The 25760-nt window shown below is 33.8% G+C and overlaps 1 pseudogene; it reads left to right on the forward strand.

Annotated features, from left to right (window-relative positions):
• The first annotated feature begins 1410 nt into the window (after positions 1-1410).
• On the forward strand, positions 1411-25694 carry LOC149533770 (TOM1-like protein 3; annotated as a pseudogene).
• The last annotated feature ends 66 nt before the right edge of the window (positions 25695-25760 follow it).

Here is a 25760-nt window from a genome sequence, read left to right on the forward strand (position 1 = left end):
CCCAATCCCCAAGAAATGAACCCAAATGAGGAGATGTAGAAGATCTCTTTCTTTTATAAACTTTTTCCTTCGCCATTTGATAAAATTCCTTTTTTTGAACTTTGGAAGCAGTTCTTATAGAGGCAAAAGTAGAAGCCCATTTGAACTTCACTATAGTTGACTTCTTTGCTTCAAAAGATCTATCTTCTTCTATTACTTGGACAAGTTCCTTATCTTTCTTTTCTCTTTCCCTCTTATCCTTAGATTTTTCATGTAGTTCATATAAAATCGACCTCTCATTTCTGTAAACTATATATTGGGCTTCAAATGTGTGTGGGGTTGAATGTTGAAAATTTCACCTTTTTCTCTTTTTCTTTCTCTACCTTAGAAGGTTGGCTCAGCTATAGATTTACTAGGATTGGACCCAAATGGAACAACTTAGATATCCATCTTAGTATCAAATCAATTGCATGCCTCACTTGATGTCTAACATCATCGCTCTCCCCATGATCTACCTCAACATTTAAGAGTGGTTGTAGAAAGAGCTTATTTATATTGTACAAAGGATCCAACATCTTGTTAGAATCATTTTCCCTAGCCCTTTGTGGATTATTTACTTCAAACAAATTCCTCTAGACTTCATAGTCATCTAGATACAATTTATCCAACGATCTTTGAGGTATAACTCATGAATATTACCTATTCTAGTAATGTGGTTGAAGAACCCAACATGATCATACACTTGCTAAATCACCTTGAAATCATCCAATGAGAACTCATCCACTCTAGTGCAATAGACTTACCATTACTACATGACAAACCACCACAATTGTGATGGCCACCCATTGCTCAAGCGATAGTACCACGAATTGGCTCCTGTCAGATGAGCGTTAGACTTTTGTTGTCACAAATTGCAACAGCAAGGGCTTCCATTGCAATTGTGATGGAAAAAGTTGTCGTAACTTGGAAGAGAACAAGGGCAAGGGTTCATCTTCATGTTGTCTCAATTGTGATAGTAGATCGTCACAAATACGATGGCTATCCATTGGATTAGGTTGTTGAAAGAGTGACAGGTATACAACAAAGGTGTTGTGGGAGTGACGACTATCTATCAGAATATGCCATTGCAATTGCGACAACCTGTTGAATTATTAAAACAAAAATTTGGTAGAAAACATTGAATAAGTATTCACAGGTTCCTCACGAGGACATCACAAAGAGGCTCAAAGTCAATATGATGCTCTAGGGAAGCAAGAGAAGGAGATGTTTTTGGATGCAACATGTTTCTTCATTGGAGAAAGAAGAAGTGTGGTCATTGCAGCATGGGATGCTGAGTTTTATGGAACACTTGGTTGGGGAACTCTTTTCAACAAATGTCTCATTGAGAAGGATAAAGATGATCAAATAAGAATGCATGATCACTTGAGGGACATGGGGAGGGACATTGCAAATGGACAACCACCATACTGCCTTTGGTCTCCAAAGCAGGTTATCAAGGTGAAGTCAATGCCTTCTTGTATAGAGTTATTAGTCATGGCATGGTTCCACCTTTGGTCTCGAGATATTCCTCCTGAACAGGTGAAGTCAATGCCTTCTTTTTATGGCTTTAATAATCATGGATAGGGCACCCAACTTCTCCAGTTATAATGAGCTCTAAAATATTTCTTATGTTTATTTTGATAATTCAAGAAGCAATACGAGTCTAAGGAATAACAACAGATTCACACATTTAGTTGTCATGCAGTCATAGGTTAATGTTGAGCTTCACTTGGTTTTGAGAATATTTTAATATTCTATACTAATTAGGGCCAACTACGTGAAGGTGGAAGCTCATTTGGCCCCACCCCCTGCCCCCAACATCTAAATTCCCTGTTAACATCTAAAATTCATTCATTCCATTAATAAATTCCCTATTAGCATCATACGATTGATTTGATAAACTTGTGAATGCCACTCTAAATCAAGAATGCACGTGCAACTACGCTCTATATGCATGGACAATAGGGGGAGCTGAAAAAACCCACCATGTTTACATTTATTTAGTAGGTCTATGCAAACCTCTAACATAACTACAAACCTATAGGTTTTTTCAGCTCCACTTGATGTTGTATGCATGTGAATTGAGATTGCATATTGAACTACGATGTCCTTCTACATTTCCTAAAACCAAGAGATTCACATAGTTAGTTGTCATGCAATCATAGGTTAATGTTGAGCTTCACTTGGTTTCGAGAATAATTTATTATTCTCTACTAATTAGGGCCAACCACGTGAAGGTGGAAGCTCATTTGGCCCCACCCCCTAACATCTAGATTCCTCATTAACATCTAAAATCTTTAAGAAATGACCAATATTTAAAGTACCTAGAATGTCCTCATTGCCTCTTGCTACTCTCAGGAAAAGTCCATCTTCATTGCTCACAAGCAATTCATCATAATTCTTTAGTGATTCTCATACATCTAACATGGGTATGTCTAGGAATGTCCTCATTGCATCCTACATAAAATGAATCAAATATTACAAAATGCCCTTTAAGAAAGAATAGTTCAAGTGAAATAAACACATGAAAAATGAGAGAGAAAAAGAGGAATCTACTTACCAATAGGCATTGCCATCACATCTATTTCCATGTTAGGTATTGAGTGAGTTTTATTGTTTTTCTATTGTGTCAAGATCTCTCTATTTATATACATATGTACATAGACATACACATATGTGTGTATGTATGCGCGCACGCGCACACACACACACATATGTATATATATAAATACATACATACATATATTGAGATCACAAAGGCACAACAATGAAATCGTAGATCTCCATTGATCTCCACAATCCACAAGATCTCCCTACACACACACACACACACACACACACACACACACATATACATATACATACATACATACATATATACATACATACATATACATATACATATATACATACATACATACATACATATATACATACATACATACATATACACATACATATATATACACACATATATATGCATACATACATACATACATACATACATTTGCATATGCAATTTTATCACCTTGGAAAATTGTATTTGGTCTTGCTATTTGGGAATAGCCGATTGTTCCTACTATGATATGTTTTTTGTAAAATTTCTTGTGAACTCTACTCATTTTTTCTAGTTTGCATTATTTTTATGCAGGATCTTGAGGTAAGTCACTTAGCACAGGTTGAGTGAGTTTTATTGTTTTATTATTTAGATTCTAGAATATGTATGCAACTGGATCAACTTTTCTATTGTGCCAAGATCTCTCTATATATATACATACATAGGCACACACATATATGTGTATATGTATGTACACACACACACACACACACACACACAGCCACACCCACACACACACATATATACATGCATACATATACATAAATAATAGTAATATATGTATTGCATCTGCATTTGCTTTGTCATTTCTTATAAGAGTGTTTCAAAGTTTGGAACCACTTCAACATCCTTTGCATGGTTTAGAGGTAATATCATTGTAGTAGTGAGAATAACTTCAGTGAAGAGTTGAGTGTAAGGAGTTACTACCCTGAACCTATGTTACAAATTCTTGGGAGCCAAGGGATGCTAAATCTATGCTACATTTTTTGGAGACATGGGAGAAGTTACTACCAGTTTCAATACTTCATAACATTCTGGATCATATAGTGATGCCCAAATTAACAACAACACTAAATACTTGGGATCCTCGCAGGGAGACTGTGCTAATACATGCATGGTTACATCCTTGTCTTCCATTGTTGGGCCAACATATGGAGCCTTTATATCCAACCAATTGTTATAAATTGGGGAATGTGGTTCATGCCCGACACACAAGTGATGCATCTGCATATGCAATTTTATCACCTTGAAAATTTGTATTTGATCCTGCTAGCTAGGAACAACTGATTGTTCATTTTATTATACCTAATCTGATGATAGTTCCACAAGAATTTGTAATCAACCCAATGAATCAACAAACAGGCCAATTTAACTAGGTTATGGATTGGGCATGTGTTATTCCCATTTATCATAGAGTTGCAATGTCAGAGGCGACATTTTTTCCAAAGTGACAAGAAGTTTTGTATCATTGGCTTTGTTCAACTCTTGATTTTAATGAAGTAACAAAGTGTTTTTTAGGGTGGATAGGACTATTTCAACCTGAGCTTCTTGCTAATGAGAGGATAAGAAGTCAACTTAATATAGCCCTTGAAATGATAAATTATACTATAGAGGGTACGACTATGGAACAACCTAGGGCTAGACAATGACAAAGCAATGCCAATTTGAGGCACTTCGGTAGCAACATATGCTCAACAACAAGCCTCAACTTCCATGGGTAGTGGGATTCACCTAAATAATTTCATGGGTGCACCTCAGTTGAGTCTGAAGGAAGTGATTGAAATATATTCACAAGAACATGACATCTATTTTTTTCCCTAAAGTGGGACACACACATGATGGTCTTCAGGTTTATGGCTTTGGAACTCTCAGTGTCTATCTAGATTCTATAAAACAATAAGTTCTTGCATAATCTAGAGATATATGGGTGATTGTTTCATTGGAGCAGCTAGTTGAGATGCATTGTAATCAAACTGGAGGAAATCATTGATAAACCAAACATATATATTGAAGAGGAAACTTGAAAACTTGAACGTTAAAATGTTGAAATGAAAGCTATCGAGGATCAAACACCTATGCCATAGTTACAACACAATGTAAAGTTGATTTTAGATATAAAAAAGAAAAAGAAAACATGATATAAATCATTCCCCATTTGTTTTGATTGTCGAGAGCTGCACACAAAAGAGGGTGGAGAGCTCCAAACAAGGGTGGAGAGCTCTGAACATTGGTGGACTAGAGCTCTGAGCTCTAAATGTTGGTGGAGATTTCATTGTTATGCCCTTGTAATCATTGCATTTCATTCATGCCCTTATGATCTTTGTATTTCATTTTTGTGCCCTTTGTGGAGATCAGTGGAGATTTAGGATTTTGTTGTTGTGCCCTTGTGATCGCTACATTTTATTATCGTGCCCTTAAGATCTCTGCATGTTGTTGTCGTATCCTTGTGATTTTCATGCCTTTGCTCTTTGATTTCATTGTTGTGTTGTGCCCTTATGATCTCTATTCCCTTGCCTTGCAATTTTATTCAAGGGGAGAAGAGGTACCTATGTAAATGTTCTTTTCTTTTCCTTCTAAACATGTATCTCTTTATATTTCCTCCAGCAGGTGATTAGAGAAGCTTATCTTTATGTATATGTGTGTGTATATATACATATACACACATATGTGTGTTTCTATGTATGTATGTTTATATAGAGAAGCTTCTCTTTATGTATATGTATTTTTACACACACACACACACACACACACACTAGTACATTTGACCCCATTTTTAGACCAAAATTTTCAACCATCTACTAAAACATTTTAGATTGGTCGGAATATGGAAAGCAAAAATATGTTTTTTTAAAAAATCCATGCCCATGTTGGTCAAAAGTTTGACCAACACAAGCTTAACATGTAAAAAGGGCAATTTTGGCCTCTTTCATTATTTTTGTTTAGGCATGCGTGGGAGCTGTAAGGGTTTTTCTAGCGATCAATTGAAGTTTAGGGCATGGTTTTTACTCTGGCAATTTGAAGTTCCCGGAGCTTTGTGGTGGGCATGGTTTTTACTCTACTGGGCATTGTGAGGATGTATTAAAGAGGATTTTCTGTATCACTTATTGCAAGAATTGAATCAATGCATAGAAATATTCAACTGTTTTGGATTTTATTGTAGGATATGCGGGCTGGTACATCAGTTGTAGGATTTAAAATGTTTATCAATTTTAATATGTGGCTTGGTACTTCAAACCGGATATTAAAACATTTATCCTACAATAACTGTTTAGGGTCATATAGGGAATGCTTAAGTATCAATTTTAATATGCGAGTTGGTACATCAGTTTTAATATCCTTCAAAGTAAAAGCATTTAAACTTTCTTGGATTTTATTTTAGGATAAGCTCAATATTGTAGGATAAATGTTTTAATAAATGGGGTCAGAGACTAGAAACTGTTGGATATAACCTGACACTGACATATTTGAAAATGGACCCAAATTTGTTAGTCAATAGCACTCTATGCACCATTAACCTTCCAAAACAAGAGAAGCAAGTGGGAGGTCAAATATCCTTTGTTGAGGATGATTTTTTGGATCATCATGTGAGGATATGAAATTGGATTTGCAATAGTTCAGTCAGAAATGGGCTTTGATAAGAGCCAAGATACCACATACTAAGGCAAGGGCACATAAAATAGTGTAAATTGTACAAGGTTAGAATTTATGATGTTACACAAAGCAACCACTAAAAATTCAAATGACTTGTTATTGTTATAAGATAAATAATAAATAGAATAAGTGCATGTGTATGTAGAAAACCTTATTCACTTACAACCTAGTCCAATTCATTAGGAAATTTATACATAGATAACAAAGAAAGATTGAATGCATAAGAAACAGTGTTCCCCACATTATTTATTTGTTTCACCTTAATAGTGATGTGTATTTCCTATGAAAATTCAAACATACACTCATGTACTTTTGGAGACCACTAGAAATAAAAATTATCAAGATTGGGGGTGGGAGGTATTTAAAGCATTTGAGGCAAACTGTCGTGTTGAGTTTGGATATGTAGGACTAAGAGATGTAAGTACTTGTTTATTTCTATTCACAGTTTACTAGAAGATTACCTCTATACATGATTTTTTCAATGTTCACATGAAATATTTTTCTTGTTTGAGCTTAGTCAGTTTTACTTGACTTAAAAGAATGTTCCAATGACATTTACCTAACATGTCCAAGTTTAGTAGAACATTATGATGCACAGAGCACAATGAACATTGTAGCTATGCAAACAATTGTAATGTTTTATTGTTTATTTAACCAATGTCAAGGAATATCTATATGATTACCAGCGAGACGTAGGAAATCATCTTTCATGATGATGGATTTCATTTTTGATTAGGGATTCTCTATTTTTTTACTGATGTTTTCTTGTAATTGAAAATGGTTGGAGACAACTTCCCATTGGGTAATCACAATCACAATGTGATAAGCTTAATTCATTATCATGATGACCATTACAATGAAATTAGCTACTGAGAAACTACTAGTATCATGATTGGACTTAGTGATTATTATTAATGACAACATTAGAATGATCTAAAATTGATACCTAGATAAGACCTCTGGACTAGCAGCTACCCCTTTGACTACTATTCAACATCTTGTGTAATTGTAGACGATTGTAGATTACATATTCTTGTAGGATGTCACTCACTCCTGAAGTTGTTGTACTTGAAGTATTGTTGGGAAACATACACTATTGCCCACTATTGCAACTTTGTTCTCACCATTTTCTTTTTCCTGTACTACAGATTGCTAGCATGAAAGGATGTGGCCAACGAGTTCTACTCAAAGCTAGTAGGATGTTTCTGAATCATTGTACTTTTTGTTTTAATCTAGTACTTACCATGTCAACATCTTTTTTCTTCTAATATTCTTGACTCTTTTTTCTTTTGGAACATTTTTTTTATTTGGCTCTGAAGAAAATCTCATTCCTGAGTTAGTAATGGTGCATAGGTGATCTTTCACTTGACTATACAAGCTCTTATATTCATTCCTGCATTAGCTAGAGTTGCCAACAAGAATCCCTACCATGTTGAAATGAGTCAACAATTGTTGTATGTTGCCAAAGAGGTGATTTTGCATTAAGTTTATATGATCTCTACACATGGGGAAACTAAACCAGAACTTTCTCCCATCTTGTATGAACACAACATGAAAAGACGTGACAAATTCACAATCTTATAACTTCCAAATAAACACAAAAATTGACATAATTCTTGTAGTATCTATAAAAAGGGTTTTACAAAAATATGAAAAATCTTGAATTCTTTTTTGACAATATTCATTCACCTTTGATAGATAAATGTGTCATTTTGGTATGTCACTCTCTGATTACCTTACCCTTAAGAAAAATGCAGCAACTTTGAAAAAATAATGTTAGCTTGGAAGAAAAAATGTTGTTTTACTCACTTGCATTTGTGAAATGAGGCAAAAGAGGTTAAACTTCCTTACTTTAAGGCATAATTGGGATAATTCAGAGTTTGCTTTTAAATATGCTTTAAAAAATGTTGTTCTTTTAGCTTTTTGATAGGGTAGTCTGTGGTTCTGCTTGGGTTTAGTCAGGTTTGGGGTGGACACAGGGAAAACCCAGACAACCTGATTGGACCTAGACTATCTGGCCCTGAATTGGACCCAAAAATGATATGGGGGGCTTTTTGTAGAACTTAGAACATATATATGTATGGTTATATAATGAATATGGTGAATCTCTTGTATTATAAATTTTTGAAACCCTCTCTATTTTAAAATTTCCCTTTTTTTTAATTGTTGTCCCCTAAGAAATGCTTTAGACCCCCTGCAATTGGAGTCTACACCACAAACACTATTGACCATAATTCATGAGTAGTTGATAAATCTAAAGTGTGTTTAATGGGATTTCCTTAGAAGAATTAAATCTCTAAAGCATCTTGCTAAGTAAAATCTCATCCATGACTTTAGAAATGGCACAATTTTCTACCTTGGTGGTTTCCCTTCTACAATCTAATATACACTCTCTTAGGTTTGCAAGTGAGAGAAAAATGGTGGTGCTTTGATATGCTTGGATGAGAAATTATGATTTGGATCATGAAATTGGATACTTGCATTTGAATGAGATATCTACCCATGCCTTTATCATTTGTGTGAACAAATTTGAGATTCGTGAGCAAATTCTTTTCATCAGTGTAGTAGATTACAAACATAATATTGTATTGTTCTAAATTATATCTTTATTTTTAAGAAACTGCATTTTTGGTTTCCTTAAATTTTCATTGTTGCTCAACATTTTCTATTTGTATCATGCAGGTGAATTCTGGTGCCAAGGATGATATGATGCAAAGCTTTTTTCTAGCAGAAACATTCAAGTACTTGTATCTTCTTTTCTAACCATCCATTGTCATACCCCTTGACCAATGGGTGTTTAACACTAAAGCTCATCCAATCAAAATTATTCCTCGATATGTAGATGTACCAGAGAGGGAAGATTCAAAGAAGGTATCTAATGGCAACCATATGACTACAAAGATATTTGGGAGAAAGGAAGGTCGGCCATAGAGGTCATTTTCCTTGTTTTCATCCAGAAGGATATTATTTCCCTGAGTTGTTCAACAATAATATCTATAATATTATTCCAAAGCCAAGTTGATTTGCGACCTATACATTTGGCTTTGGTAAGTTAAATGACCATATTTGGCTTCTTTTGTTATTATTCTTTATTATAGAAAGTACTACATCTATTGTTAGGAAATATGCTGAAAAGTGGAAGGATTTTGTGACAAAACATAAGCATTTTTTTGATCAATTATTAGACTTTAGTTATGGAAGTAATGCAGAACTTTGGTATAAGAAGACATAGTTAAGTGATGAAAATATCCCTCTCTTTGATGAAATATAAATGGCTCCTAAATCAAATATAAAAATCAAATATAAATGGCTCCTGAATCTTATGTAAGAAAAACAGTAGTTGAATCTTTCTCCTTGGGTCCAAGCAATTTATATGCTTCCCCAACTGAGAAACCCGGAACTTCCACTTACTCTAAATGAGTTGAAAAAAAAGCACTTAGTGATAAGCCAAAACTAACCTAGTCCTATCATCCTCCACACTCATTAAATTGAGAAAGAAAGCAAACTAAGTTGTTTATGGGCTCTGAACTAAAAAAATGATGCCAAAGTCAATTCAATAGAATTATCCTTAGAGCCTATTAAAGCATGCTGAAAATTAAATTGAGCAGTCTTCAAAAAAATCACACTTCTTTGCTTTCAATTTACATCTAAGTATAAACCAATCAAAGCCAACTTTTTCCCTTCATTTTTAAGAGGACAATCTTCTTCTTCCATACAAGAAAACATTTCACACATGTTAGTGGAACTTCAATCAGAGCATAAAAATCACAAATTTTAACATTACTCCACTTTTGACATTACTCCCTATTGAATGAAAGGAAACCTAGCAGCTTTAAGCTCTGTGTCCCCTATTCCACTCTTTCCATCAACTCCAACATCATTAATGATGAATTCAAATCTCTAGTAGCCGAAAGAAAACAAGGAAAAAATTCACCCAATTGACATCTTGTTTATCAACAAAGGTTGCTTTAATCTTTGTATAGATAAATAAAGTAGACTCAAAAATAGTTTCAACTTGACATCTTGAAATATAGAAGCTTAAACTTGGTGCATAAAAGAAAGACACCAAATTTTTCAGCCTATGTTTAGTCATCTTATTTTTTTCATCTTAAGTAGGTTGAATATAAATTCCATTGGAAGGGGGATATTTAGAGACTTCTCATAGTGTCCCCTCAATTTTGGAGGTGCTTCATTTGCATTTTAACTTATTTGAAGTGTCCCAATCTTTCCATGATTGTTGCACAGTTGTTATTGTGTGACCACATTGCTGTTAGTTTGAATGTTGTTGCTTGGGATCGCTACTAGCGTGGTTGTAGAATGGTTGTGTGCCATAGCATAAGTACACCACTAACCAAAATATTCTCCAAATCTTGCATGGTGCAATTTATATAGCACCCCCTTATTAATTTCTAGACCCACTTTGGTGCACATCAAGCCATGTCCTCGCTGGTTTTAGTGAGTTCATGAGGGGATTATTGCCTTGTAAAACATAGTATCAGATGTTGGGAGGATCTACTTCTGGGCTACAAACCTTTGTGCTATCTCATGCTGAGTGGCCTCTTTTTGTCCATGGAGTGTCTTGGGTTGCAAACAAAAACATTTTAGTTTCATCTGTTTGTGTGCTATCATAAAAATTATGAGCAAAATTTACCTTTTTATGCTCAATTGTTTAATCCAATGGCTTTGCCGATCATATGAGCCCTGCAATATCTAAGACACACATTCCATATGAGATCATTTGAACACAAGGAGATCTCTAGAAAATAAATGATTTTAGAGATAACTAAAATAAATTTGAGTACTTCAAACTTATCATAAGAAGGAAATCACTTCTTATTTTCTTTTTTACGTTATGGATGATTTAAACTTTCAACTTCACCAATAGACCAAGGGTCCATTGAAATATTTCACTATTTTGAATGCAATTGGAGTCAGTATATTCTAGGTTTAAATGTGTCAGATTATCAGAGCCCATGTTTCAACACTAGGAACCTTAAACCACTGTGCTTCCTAAACTTAAACTAAACATTAAATTGTGTAGGATTCCTCCTGTTACTTGAAGCAACTGACAAGGCAGAGATCATAGGGCGAGAGGTGGTAGAGTAGGACAAGAGGATGGACCACCTTCACCACCACCACCTAACCCAAACAAAGACATTATAGATGCCCTTCAGACATTGATTGGTGTAGTTTAGCAGAGGGTAGTCCCTGTAGTTCAGCTAGGTCAGCAGATTCCAGTAGTGGAAGTAGAGGGACCCGGAGGAGGCAGGCCCGAAGGCAGAGAGAGGACTAGGAGTCCCCAACCAAGACAGTTAGAGGGGCAGGGTGAGCATGAAGGTGAGTCAATACACTAGAGAGGACCCCCACTTGATAGACTTCCTAGGCATATAGGAGATGATATTAGGGAATTGATTCGACTTGGTCCACCATTATTTACTGGTTCCACTAAGGGGACAGTAGCAGAGGCATGGTTACAGAGCCTACAATGGTGCTTTGGATTACATCCTTATGGGAGTAATCTAAAGGCTCGTCTAGCAGTCCATCAATTGAGAGGAGATGCCTCTAATTGGTGGCATCAGGAGGAGACTATAGGAGGACTGAGGATGGATACCCTCACATGGGAATCATTCTTGGAGAGATTATGAGAGAGGTACTTGTTAGAGCATTTCAGATAGAAGCAAATAAAGGAGTTTCATTCTCTATATTAGAGAGGTCTTAAAGTAGCTCAGTACAAGAGTAGGTTTCTCGAGCTCCTTCCTTATGTGGAATACATGAAGGATGAGAAACTACGAGTGCATTGCTTTATCATGGGTTTGAATTTCTCACTTCAGGGTCTAGTTCGGATGGCCTTCCCTACCACCTTCAGGCAGGTAGTGGAGATAGCACTAGTTGCAGAGGATACTCGAGGTAGATAGGAATCACCGGATCGATCTTAGAACCAAAACTCTAACCGACAAAAACCCCCTTGGAAAGGGAATCAGAACTATACACCAGGGTCCTCTAAGGACCACCAGTCCTAGTAGCAGCAACAAGAACCCTCATAGGGTTACCAAGGGCCCAAGTACAAGTAGTGGCAGTTACAAAAAGATCAAAATGTACATACCCCATAGCCATAGTCAGTGCAGACTCAGTAGTCTTCCAGGGCTGGATACAGTGGATCTAGTAGGTCAGGAGGCCCATAGTAGTCTGGATCATAGGATGCATGATCTTATACATGAGAACCATGCTACACTTGTGGTGGCATGGGTCACATAGCTAGAGAGTGTCCATAGGGACAGTCATCCAGTGGTTAGAGAGGGGCTTTTTCAGAGCCGACAGTTGGAGACATGGGCAGGTCCCATAGAGTTTTTGCAGCAGTTGACAACTGCCAGACTGAGCATCAGGCTACAGTTATTGAGGCTATAGCTGGAGTTGGTCAGCTAGTTAGTGCTAGAGCCTATCTGTATTATTGCCCAACGGACCCTAGCACTTCGAGGTTGAGAGCTAGACCAGGTTAGGGTCCAGTGGGATTGCTATGATGAGGTTATGGCTTTATGGGAGGATGTGGCACATATGCGATCTTAGTAACCTTATCTTTTGATGAACTCTAGGAGCAAGTTCATGCCTAGCAGGGGAGGATGTGAGGCCTCGCCTCGACCCTTCATAGCATAGTTGTTACCTTATTATTTTGATACTTAGGACTCGATACGTCGAGACATTATCGAGTACTTGAACATATTATATTATTTCATGTTGTGTGATGTTTACTTCAGATATTTGAGTTCATCATTTAATGCTTTATGAACATGTATGTTGACAAAATAAGTAAATGTAGGATTAACACTTTGATTAAGAGATTTTAATGATTAAGATTATGAGAAGGATGAGAGAAACCCTGATTGATTTATAGATATATGTTTTAATTTATGTGATTCCCTGATATGTATATAAAAATGTGCATGTGATTTTATGGGACTACTGATGTGCGCAATGAGTGTGTAGGATATTTTAGCCAAGAAACCCAACGGAGGAACGAAACTGATCCCTATGTGCCATTTGTGGAAACCTTATTGTTCATAACTTAATTGTATTGTAAGATGTATGAATGTATCTTTCTGTGTTCAGTAAATGTGAATGTTTCGTAACTGTGTTCTTTAGTGTCACTTGACACTTGTGAATTTGCATATGCATTCCAGCATGCTAGTTAGGGTTAACTGTGTAACCTTTGGACCTAAGTCTGATTAAATTAGTGTCATTTTTTTTGCTAATTTGTTTCTTAATTGAGTTTAGTCACCCTAATATGAATTAGTGCTTAATCTGCATTTTGGAGTTGTTAGTTGGTCCTAATTATTCCTAGCTTTTGTTTCGTTCCAAATCAATTCCTAAGACCTTTGAAACATGAAATATTTATACCCAAGGGGTATGGATATGGATTGGGGGTATTTTCCACCCCCTAAGCCCCTTTTATTGACTTTTAGGGTAACTCAAAAAGTCTATTTTTGCCTTTGTGCGAAAATTGAAAGTGGTTACCATGAGTTGCATGACCTCAACTCCACTTAGTAGTTAACCTTTGGATTGGTTGAGTTAGAAACTTCTAGATTTGTAGGTGAGTGGGTGAAGTTATTGCCCTTTTTGGTGGTTGAGGTTGGATATTATTTAGAGGCCCTTTTTGAAGTAGTTTGGTTGTTACTTAATCTCTACTTTTAGAGAGGAGTCTTGGAAGATTGAAGGAAGGAAGGGAAAGCTCTTCTCAATTTGTTCATTTGCCATTATCTCTTTGTGAAGGTAGGAGTTCTTCATCTCCCTTGTTCAATTTTTTTTTTTCATGCTTGTTTCATGCTTATGCTATTGTGTTGTTATTTGGATGCTTGTATGTATGTTGGGTATGTTGGGAAAGTTTGAAACCATGTTTCTTGAATTCTTTTCTTTCATGTTTTGTGTTTGAATTTTGAAGTTTTCTTGTATGGGTGTTTTGGCATTACTCACCCTTGGATAGGGCATAAGTGGCCAATTTCGAGAAAGGTCTTTTTAGTTGGACTCCAATAGTGTAGAGTCTCTTCTCAGGACAAGAAGAGGGAGAGAGGGTAGGGTGTTATGGGCCCCTACTTGTCAGCACAAACCATGTAAGAGTTTTGGCATGTAAGAATGGTAGAACATAAGTTCTTGGTTTATAGCCCTGTTTGGGCATCTATTTTGGTGTTGTGTCTGACATCTCTTGTTGGAAAAATCCACCTTTCCCTAGTTTTGATTCATTGTGAATCCTGTTGTGAAAACCTAGTATGAATATGCAAGTTGTTTTTGTCTCTTGGTCATGCTTGGTTGACACTTGATCAGATTTTGTTCCCTCCACGATCTTAGCAATGTGTTGCAAAAAAACAAATGATATGGAACCCTTGATGAGGGACATGAAGGAAATTATTTGATTGTTGAAAATTTGGGATTGAAATTCTATGAAAATTGTATTTTAAAATTTTTGTTGTAATGGCAATGACGTCGAGTTTTCTTCCTGATTCTTTCTCGACTGAGCCTTTGAATTAGGTTTGCCAATAAATTAGTGGTTGAGTATTATTGTTTCTCATGAGTGTTCTTGGTATTTTTCGGTTATATGGATGCACATAAAAAAAAAGGTGAAATGATGATGTTCAATTAAGAAAAAATTTCAAGTTTCTTGTATGTTGAAAAAACGAAAGTTATGTTATGAATGAAAGTTCAGTCTTGTGATTATTGTAAACCAAAAATCAATCTTGCAATGTTATTTTAAGTAGTTATCCAATTCTTGGTATATCTAGTTGTAGCAAGTCTTAATAGATTTACTTTGAAAAAAAATATAACCCCTCTTGGTTAATAAATTCAATTTGAAAATTTACCCTTAGAAAAAAAAAGAAAAAAAAAAGGTTCCAAGAGAGCAAAAACTCTCTAGTTTTTGTATAGAGAACTAATTTAATCCTCCATTTGTCACAAAGAATCTTTAAAAGATTCTCCCTTTATATCCTTGTTGAATAACATAAATAATTAGTAAACATACTTTCAATATCAAAATTAATAAATAAATCTATAAAAAAAAAATGAACTAATATCTATATTTATACCAATAAAAATTTATGCATTTAATTCCTCCCTTGTTAGGCACCAACTCATGTGAAAGGCTTCTTGCATGGGGCTTGAAAAAGTTTGATAGCAAAGTCAATATAATTATACTTGGGTGACATCACCCTGTACCTTCCCATTTTCCTTGTAAGTAATAAATCTCCTTGCAAGATGTGCTAGGTTCTTCCTTGGATGGAGATTGCATTATTTAATTTATTCTTTGCCTTCCATCCCTTGTTGCCACATCACTGGTAGGTGGTTTTAGAGCTTTATATCTCTTGGGCAGCGCGCTGTACCTTGGTCAGCACTTGGGAAGCACTTGGAAATGCGTAGGAGAATTGAGGGGATGGGTTGTGGCATGGAGGGTTAGAAGGTTAGGGGGGTGGGTTTTATTGTAATAAAGTTTGTAGGTTTGGGGGGAGAAAAAAGAAAAAGGGGTGTCGTGGGTAGTTAATATTTAAGTTTAGTTTGTTTTTAATTTATTTATAAGTTTCTAAAGTTAGCTAGTTAATTTTTTTTTTTATATTAGTAACTTGATTAATATGTTTAGAGTTTTTAGTGTATTTTAGTGTGAATTTAAAGTGGTATTAACTATTGTTATTAAGATTAGTTTTCTTCTTATATGTTAAGTTATTTAGTTAAGTTGTATTATTAGTTTTAGTTTAAATTTTGGTTAGTTTTTTTTTAATCAAATGTAGTTAGATGATATTAAATTTAGTTAATTGGTATTAAATTTAAGTTAGTTATATTGGATACAAAATATGTATATATTAAAGTTAGTTAAGTTTTATTCATGTTAATTTAGTTAAGATTTTAGTATAATTAATTTTAAATATATTACTTTTTTTTTTCATTATTATTATTATTACTTTAGAATAGATCCTTGATTCAACCAAATAGATATTAGTTGATACAGTTTATCATTAGAAAACTTCTAATTGATAGTAACTATTTGAAGTAGATATTATTATTTTGTTGATGTATGGATTAAATTAGAAAAGTAATTCTAAATTAATTGTTAGTAATTTTAAATTAGATTAGTTGTTAATAAATTAAGATAATGGTTGATTGGTAAATTGGTTTATCTAAATTGAAAAGTAATTTGGTTAGTATTTACTTGTTTAGTTTTGGTTAAGTTAAGATAGTTATAATATGTTTAATTATTAAATGAAGTTTTAAATATTAAATTTGTTTAGTATGTTTATTTTATGAAAAGCTTTAAATTTAAGGTAGTTTCAATTATTAAATAGTACTTGTTTTAGTAGATTAGTGTAATTTAGATTTAGTTAAATATATTTTGGTATTAGTATATATATATATATATATATATATATATATATATATATATATATATATATATATATATATATATATATATATATATATATATATATATATATATATATATATATATATATATATATAAGTTTGAAATTTTTAGTTAATTTTGTCATGAAATTCATTTTAAATGTAGTTAGTAATGTTGTTTTAGAGTTAGATTGTTAAGAGGGTTAGTGTATGTGAGATAGGATAGTAAATTTTTAGTTGTTAGTAATTTTGATTATTTTGTAAAGATAGTTAATTTATGTTTTAGGTAATGTAAATTATGTGTTTTAGAATTTAGTTTAAATTGGTTAGTAATATGTGTTTCTTTTTAAGATAGTAGGAAAGTTAATTGATTTCAATTAGTATTTATTTATATAAGAATTTATTTTAAAGTGTTAGTAAGATGTAATTTGAAACTAGCTAGTTTTTATTTTGTTTAATGTTAATAAGTAATAAAGTTAATAGATCTAATTAAAGTTAGTAAAGTTTGGTTAATGAAATTTCAATTTAACAACCTTTTTCTTACTCATTGATTTTTAAACTTAATGGTATGTCAGGGTCTTGATAGGAGAATTCATTCTATCGCACATTGTACCCATGTTTTGTCTTACGAAAACAATCATATCAACTTAGTAGAATTACTTTTAAAAAATAATAATAATAAAAAAAAAAAAATTACGTGTGATTTTTGCCCATGTATTTTGGGCATGAAACAGATTATAGCAATAAGATTTTTGTAGATACACTACTGGATATTTTTGGTGTAGATATTTTCTGTTCAACAGTTTGATTTTGTTGATAAGTTATCCTTCTCTAATTTTTTGGGGCAGAATTATGTGTTTTTTGTTCAATTTGCATTTGCATTGAAGGTATATTAGAATTATAGAGCACATTCTGAATATCTAATCTACTATTTTGTAGACTTCAAACCCCTATATTTTATAGTTGTACATCCCTAAACTTTTGAAGCACATTGTATTCTATCTCAAAACTTCAATATTGCTACATCTTTAGGAAATAGTGAAGTCCAATCTTGAAAATAAAACTTCAATTGAAGTCCAAAATATAAAGCTAATGCCAAATTTGGCTATACAACTAGTTATCAGAATCATCATTATTTAGCATAGATTTTTGATCTAGATATTTGGATTTTAGTGTGTCTCCATGTATTAGGTAATATTAGTGGCAAAGGAATCGTATCAAATCAATTTCTTAGTAATTAACATACATCTTTACATGGAAGTCGAGAAGGATTTATGCATAGGTCAAACAAATTTTACTAAGCTGAATTTCATCTATTATATAGATTCCTTATCAAATATTTGGAAATCATAGAGCACATCTTGTTAAAATGGCATTTGATGAATCCAAATAGAAAATTCCCTTTAGAATCTACACTCTCTATTTTATTTTGAGATGAGGAATGTTGGTCACTGCCTTAACAAGAGGAGCCGCACTATGAATAATTTTACATATGAACAACTTATTTTCTTTGGGGCTCCTTTTATCTCTATGGTAAGTTTACACCTTTGATCCCTGCTTCACTCGATTGAAATTGCAAGCAACACATTCTAGGGTCACTGTATGGAAGCTAATATAATGCAATAAACTCAATTTCCAAGATTGCTAGCCATTAATGTGGGAGCCTAATTTCTCCTCACTTCTAAGATTAGAATAACAAAAAATTTAATATTGAGCACAACACTTTACATGTTACAAATTCTTTTTTATCCATTGATTATATTGCATAGAGAGTGCTTTCTAATAAGCTCAAAGGCATAGAGTATGTTCATCCAACATTTTTAACTCATGCAAATGATTCAAACTATTAGTGTCATCATCGATCACTCTTTTAAGGGAGACACATAATGATGGTATCTCTAGTTTAGGAGCATGATAGCATTGGCTCTGTATACTAGGCTATAAGGAGTAGATCATGTATCTATAGAGACACTAGTGAAATAAGCCCAAAAAGCATAGGTTAATTGGGTATGCTAATCTCTCCCATTCTTAGTTACAAATGTTTGCAATATTTTCTCAATGGTATTGTGAGAGGCTTCTGCCTAACTATTGGATTGAAAATAATAAGGTATAGACAAGTGATGTAGGACACAAAATATTTCTGTAACTATTTTACCTCATTTAAAAAATATGTCCCATTATTTGAGACAATAGTGGAAGATAAACCAAAATGAAATTAGATATTGTCTAGTAGGAATTGATAGATAATTTAAGTGATGGTAGACCTTAATGGGCCCCCTTCCACCCACTTACTAAAATACTATGAGGTCGTGATGATAAAAATATGGCCTTTAAATAGTGGCAGAGATATTTTTCCAATTAAAGGTTAATGCAACACTCTCTGCAAGGTTTCTTGTAAAGGAACTTAAGCTAAAGTGAATGTCAATAAACTTAGACAAAGATGAGTTGAACAAATAGATGGGGGATCTCTTGATGAAATTTTGATGTGTTTGATTAGGAGAGTTACACTTGATTGATCAAAATTGGTCTATGTGATGTATGTATGGGTTTAAACTATTATATTTGAGTGCTCTAATCTTTCAAAAGAATAATATGTAGGAACACAACTGTTTATGGAACCAATTCAATCAAGGTGGATGATTGGAGAAATGTTTCTATTGATACAACAAAAGGTATGGCTTTGACTAGTGAATTTTTATAGTGTGCTTGATGGCATATTTCTATCAAACATTTTCAAATTGATCCCAAATATGATGTTTGATGGAAATCTAATAAATAATTATTAATCTTATGTTCCTTGTTAGGAGGATTAGAGATATTCTTCCTCAACCAAGGCCAAGGGCACGAAATGAGCCTTTGAGTAGAACCTTTAGTCCATCCATCTTAAAATTGGCATACTTGATGAGGGAAGACCATTACTGATGTATCTTCTTAACAAATTTATATGGAGATTAATAGAAGAATACTTGCATACTAGTTACTTTCTGTTATATTCTTTATTGGTGTTATTTTATGCATAGATTGTTTTCTAATTCAAAATTGATAGTTTGATTTCCTTAATTAATATTCATTCTTATTTGTGCTCCATTCATGTCCTTGTTGGTCATAATTCTTATTCTTCAATTCTACTTTATGCTATCTACAAATGAACCACCTCTCTTTTTATATCCCTGATTATGGGAAAATGTTAGATTTTTCACTAGTATCACCTCATTTTGAAGAATGCATCTCCTTATGATCAAGGACTGCCTTTGAATATGGTCTATTTAGTCTTAATCATAGTTCATGAGGGATCATAGCATATAGATGCATTTAAGTAGTAGTTGATAATTGTATTTTGTTTAAACTAGTAGCTGGCATTAATGTACCATTTAGTTGTAGTTGGCCCTTGTTAGAATTTTACTCAGCCTTTCAAACTAACATTTGCCTTAGTAGGGGCTAGCCTCTTACAATGGATTGCTATTAAATTTAATTGAAAAGCCTAGTTTTTATATAATTATAAGTTTGTAATTTACAACAGGGGCTTGAAAAGCATATCTTAATTATAGTCCTAATCTTCCTCAACACCTTACTCATCAAAAGGTGATTGAGGGTTTCCTCAATACAAAATTAGCTGGTACAAATGGGTTTTTTGGTAGCAGGCAAGTTTTCTCAATTTCCTTCACAACCACAAATATGAAATTAACAAGTTGAACTCAATTCTCAGAATAGTAACTAAACCAAGGACTATTGACATTTGTGTTTGAACTATCCAACTAGCTTGAGGGCTTCCTTCCCTGCAAAGGTATTGTGCAAAATTGCAAAGAATGAAATTAAAACTGGATGATCATAAATGTTAGAACATGCCCTCTCCATTTACATCTATTTCTCTTTGAGTACCAAAGTGTGCAAGTTGAAATCCCATTGAACAAATGCCCACTAGAGATGATAAGTCAAGCTTAAATCAAAGTGTTAAGTAAAGTTTTATAAAAAATCTTTGAAACATTAGATACCTTGGATCATATTACTAGTATATCTTCACAAGTCCAATCTATCAGTTGGAATGCTAAATACCATAACTTAAATTAAATTGCAAGTCTCTTTATAGTTCTCTCAGATGCTTAGCCTACTATTATAAATTAGAGTTAATTTGCAAGTTTCTCTCATTCTCCTAGATAGTTAGCCAAATAAATTTGCAACTAATTTACTAAGTTTCATGTTAAGACTGAATTCCTTATAGCTGTTATGCTACTCAAAGTCTCTACTTCAATCCTGAGCATATTTTGCCAGCTGTGTGGTATTTTTCTTAAGGGATGCTTTTGTAGATGCTTTCCATTTAATATATGTTGCAACATTTGGGAGCATATTTTAATATTTATACCTTATAATATAAGGGTAGAGTTTTGGATTAAATATCAACATAATGATTTTCAAGGACATAAAAAAATGAATATGCTCATACATGTATTAGTAGTATTGAAACTATTTTACAAGGCTTAGTTTTGTAATTGGAATAGCTACAATATGCAGGGTCTGAAGTAGGAAGTTGATGACAGGGCACACCACCTATACCAACTCACAACCAAAAATGCAACAATATGGAGATAGAGAGATGATAAAATGCTTCATAAAAATTCCATTAATACTTGATATTCATTAAAATATTCTCCAAATGAAAGGACTCCAAATTCTTACAATATAAGCGATATTTTCTCTCTAAGAGCTTCTACAAGAAATTACATCCGAAGAGCTTCTACTTGAAGAGCTTACACTTGAAAAGCTTCCAACTCAAGAACTTCTACTTCTCAAGCTTCCTTAAGAGAGATTACATTCGAAGAGCTTCTACTTGAAGAGCTTACACTTGAAAAGCTTCCAACTCAAGAACTTCTACTTCTCAAGCTTCTTTAAGAGAGATTACATTCGAAGAGCTTTTACATCCAAAGAGCTTGATTACAAATGAACATAAGCCTTCCTTAAATAGGCACTTACCACCAAGGCATGATTTACCCACAACATTCTAGAATTTCCACAACCTTCTACAATATCCACAACCTTCTAGAATTTCCACTGAAATACAACTAAGCAACACCATGTGGCCGAATTAGAAAATTACATTTTCTTTATGGATCATGACAAATATTAAATGCATGATTTAAGGAACTTTCCACAAACTTCTAAAATGCCACCTACACACCTCGATTAATGGAATAACAACTATTTTTATTATTTTTCTATTTATGCCACCCATGCACCTTGAAAATAGAAACTCCTCTTTTCTCCTTTTTCCCTTTTTTTTAAAATTTTTATTATTTTCTTTCTTTCTTTTTTTTTTTTTTTTTTTCTAATAATTTAATTTTCCCATGCAAGATGCTCTTGCATCAGACTCCCTTGGTAGATAGAAAAGTGTGTCCCACACTTTGATGTCAAAAGAAAGATATAGAACCATCTTCATCTTCACCAAAAGCTTCCACCTCAATAGGGACAAGAAAACCAACATGAAAATCTTTCACATTTTTTTTTTGCTGATGCATGATGCTCCTGCATCCGACTCCCATGGTAGGAAAAATTTTGTGAGTATGGATTCACAAAATGAAGTAGCCACTGTTGACATTTTTTTTTTTTTTTCTCTTCCTCCAACACATAGCTGGAACAAGTATTCGGTGCCGATATATTTCCTTCTTTCTTCTTTTCCAACACCTAGTCGGAACAACTGTTTGCTACTGAAAATGCTCCTTCGCAATGGACTCTATCCAAGTATAACTCTCATCCTCATCCAATCTTGTTGAATTAATCACACCTGTAATAAACCCAGCAACACCATACCAATCTTCCTTTGCATACACATGACTAACAAGATACTCATGCAAACCATCATCAATATCTTTTAAACTCATATCAAAGACAAAATCCCATGATTCATAAAAATTTACCTCTTTGACATATTCATCTGCACTTGCCTCTTTCATGTCGTCAAAAATGCATGTAACTACTTCACTTGCTTGATCTCCAACGAAGGCACTATATTCTTCCTCCATTGCTGCAATCTTCAAATCATCTTGCTCTATTTTAGGTTCATAAATCTTGCCATCTTCATTCTCTTCCTCTTCTTCAACTTTAGGTTCGCAAATAATATCCTCTACATCCTCTTGCTCTTCTTTTGTACCACATGTCTCATACTCCACTGGATCTTCTTTCTTTTCCGCATCCAAGGAATTATCAACATCCCTTTTCTGGTGATGCGCTCTTTGTTTTTGCAACTCAGCTTCTAATTCATTCACTTGCTTCTGCAAAAGGAGCATCATGCATTAGAAGTGATTATAGATCTTGCTGGACAATGTCATACTTACAAGCAACGCGTGATGCATCTTATCAATACAACTTCATAAGTTACATATTCTATTTATGATTTTCATTTGGAATCCATTTTTTTCATTCTAAGATGAATTTGGTAAAATTCTTTTTGAAATGAGTGAAAAATCTAAAATACTTGGATGTCCTTTGTAAGTTATTATGTTAAAACATTGATATCATTTTAAGTGCTAACTTTCATCGGAGACACCAATTCTAGTTTGGGTAACAGGGCCTGGTAGATAGATTTGTTAAAAAATTGGGATTGAATTCATTTTGAATTCTACATAATTTCATATGACAAATTAAATTGCTATGAAAAAAAATGCTACCTCAATGTGAATGCCAAACTTATTGTAATGATAGATATTTATTGTGCAATGTTTAAACAATAAAATTAGTAATCAGCATCATATGGGTCTTTAGAAGATTATCATGAGTAAAATGATATTTTCCTTAGTGTTTAAAATATTTTTCTTTTAGTAAATACTTTATTGTACTTGATTGAGCGTATGTGGCACACTCTTCTCTTATTCTTATGTTTGATTTATCATCTAACTTCTAAAGTTCATTTCTCTACTATATTTGTATTATTGTGCAGAGGGGTGTTTGTTATAATTTTGTATTGTTTCCTTATACCTTTCACCTTTTGGTGCCTAAACTGTCAAGCTAGAATAAATAAATAAATAAGATGTCAAATTAAAATTTGGCATAGGAGCTTTTACATAATCAACATTGAAAAGACTAATTTATTATCAACGTAATCAATTGCAAAAAGTTCATGTAATCTGCCAAGCTAAAAGCATTTCAAATTCCATAGAGTAACTGATTTTCATAGTTATGACTGATAATAATACAAGACACAATTTGGTTGCTTCAGTGTAACAACCTCAAAAATTGGGGTAGTGTCGAATGTGTGTGTTGTGAGTTTTACACTGCTTTTACATAGGGCTACTTAAATCAACACCACCAAAGTGGCAAAAGATGTCATAGATGTGGAAGAAATCATGGAAGGAAACCAAACAAAGGTTTCAGCCAATATCTTCAAAATAGGTTTCTTTAATGTAGAAGGCACCAAAAACTGGTACATAGGCATCTGCTATGCCAATTTCCTGAGGAGGCAGTTGCTTAGATAGTCAATGTGGACCACCCATTGAGGTTTGTAGAATAGAGAGGTTGTTTAGTATGACTCATTTGATAGGACCCTAGGAATCTCCATGGTTGAACTGACCCATAATCTGGGTGTGTAGGCTAACATACCATTAATATAGTTTTTAATGCTTCTCACTAGCAATAAAGCATGTTTTATTAGCCCATTATCTAGCTGGTTCACCTTTATTTCAAATTTAAGGCAGGGATGAGGAGCTTCTTGGTCAGGGTCTTGCATTGAATGATGAATTGGATTATGTGCTAGGGAAACATGACTCCTTTACTATAGGGTCTCCTGTTACATGAAAAAGAACATCAACTCAGGCAACTCCTCTTTTCAGTGTCAACCATGAGGAAGATGAGATTGAGGATAATTTAACACAACTAGCTTGTAGCTAGCTTATTTGTGGATGGCTAGTTCTTATAGAAATGTAATTGTTGATTTAAACAATTGGTAATTTAGTATTTTTGAAAATGTCTGTAGAAGCTTTGCCAAGATGTTTCTTACACATGCCATGGGTTTGTGTAATTTTAAAATAAAGTAGTTACTCATCAAATTCTTTCAACTAGTTCCTTTTATCTATTAAATCCATGTACTATGATTTGACAGGCTTCTATAGAGAAAAATCAAAAGAGAAATAACAATATTTTATGCATTGGAGGTCAAGATCCAGTGCACAAGCTCATCAGAGAGTTGATAACATTGAAAAGAATCAGTCAATAGGTTGACTCCCATTGATACCACCACCAAGACTTTAAAATATTGATACTCACAACCAAAGAATTGAGTATACAATGGATTTCCTTAGTGTTGATGCTTACGAGTCACCAATTGCTGCAACTCCACCAACATCTAGCATAGTCAATGAGAAATACACACATTCACCACTAGTATCTCTTTCTTAGCAAAATTTTCCATATCCTTTGAATTCACAATCAAATTCTCCATATCGAAATGGAGGTTACTCTTTAGGGATGTCATCAACAGAGCATAATGAATACCAGAAGTTTCCACACCATGGCCCACAGTCATGTTTTGACAAATCTAGCTAGGGTTTGCAATGGTCAAATCTAGCAGGGCAGTCTCTTAGTCCACAACAATCAGTTCTGTTATATGGGCCACAATCGCAAAATTCAAAGGCATCAACACAAAAGACTCCTGAAAGCCTTCCTCTCGTTCCTTGGGAAGTGGAGCAATCAAAAAATACATCACAAGGTGTAGATAATCTACAAGGACCTCCCATACATGATAGCAATGTTAGAACAGTTATTCCCCCTCATCCAGTAAAGCACAATCAGAGACAACAATTTGTTCAGCAGTAGGAAGCTTTGGATTCTGGCCAGTCTACACATCATTACAGTTAATCAACACATGATGAGTTGATATCAAGGATGCAAAACATCTCCATTCATGATGGAACTTACAATGATGCATATCCACAACAATCTTTTAACTTCCAGCAAACAAGTTAAACCTGAAGATAAGCTGTTTGAAGACCTGGTTGACTTTGCCAAGGCAAAAAGTAACACTTCACCTAGTAACAGTGAAAGTTTTTAAAAATTAGAGGTTGTTCTCTGGGATGGTTTGTACTACATATCTTCAAGTAGCTTGCTACAAGTGATG

This window comes from Cupressus sempervirens, chromosome 10 (assembly GCF_028749045.1).
Source record: "Cupressus sempervirens isolate cs-2001-9-10 chromosome 10, ASM2874904v1, whole genome shotgun sequence".
In the NCBI taxonomy this organism is placed as follows: domain Eukaryota; kingdom Viridiplantae; phylum Streptophyta; class Pinopsida; order Cupressales; family Cupressaceae; genus Cupressus; species Cupressus sempervirens.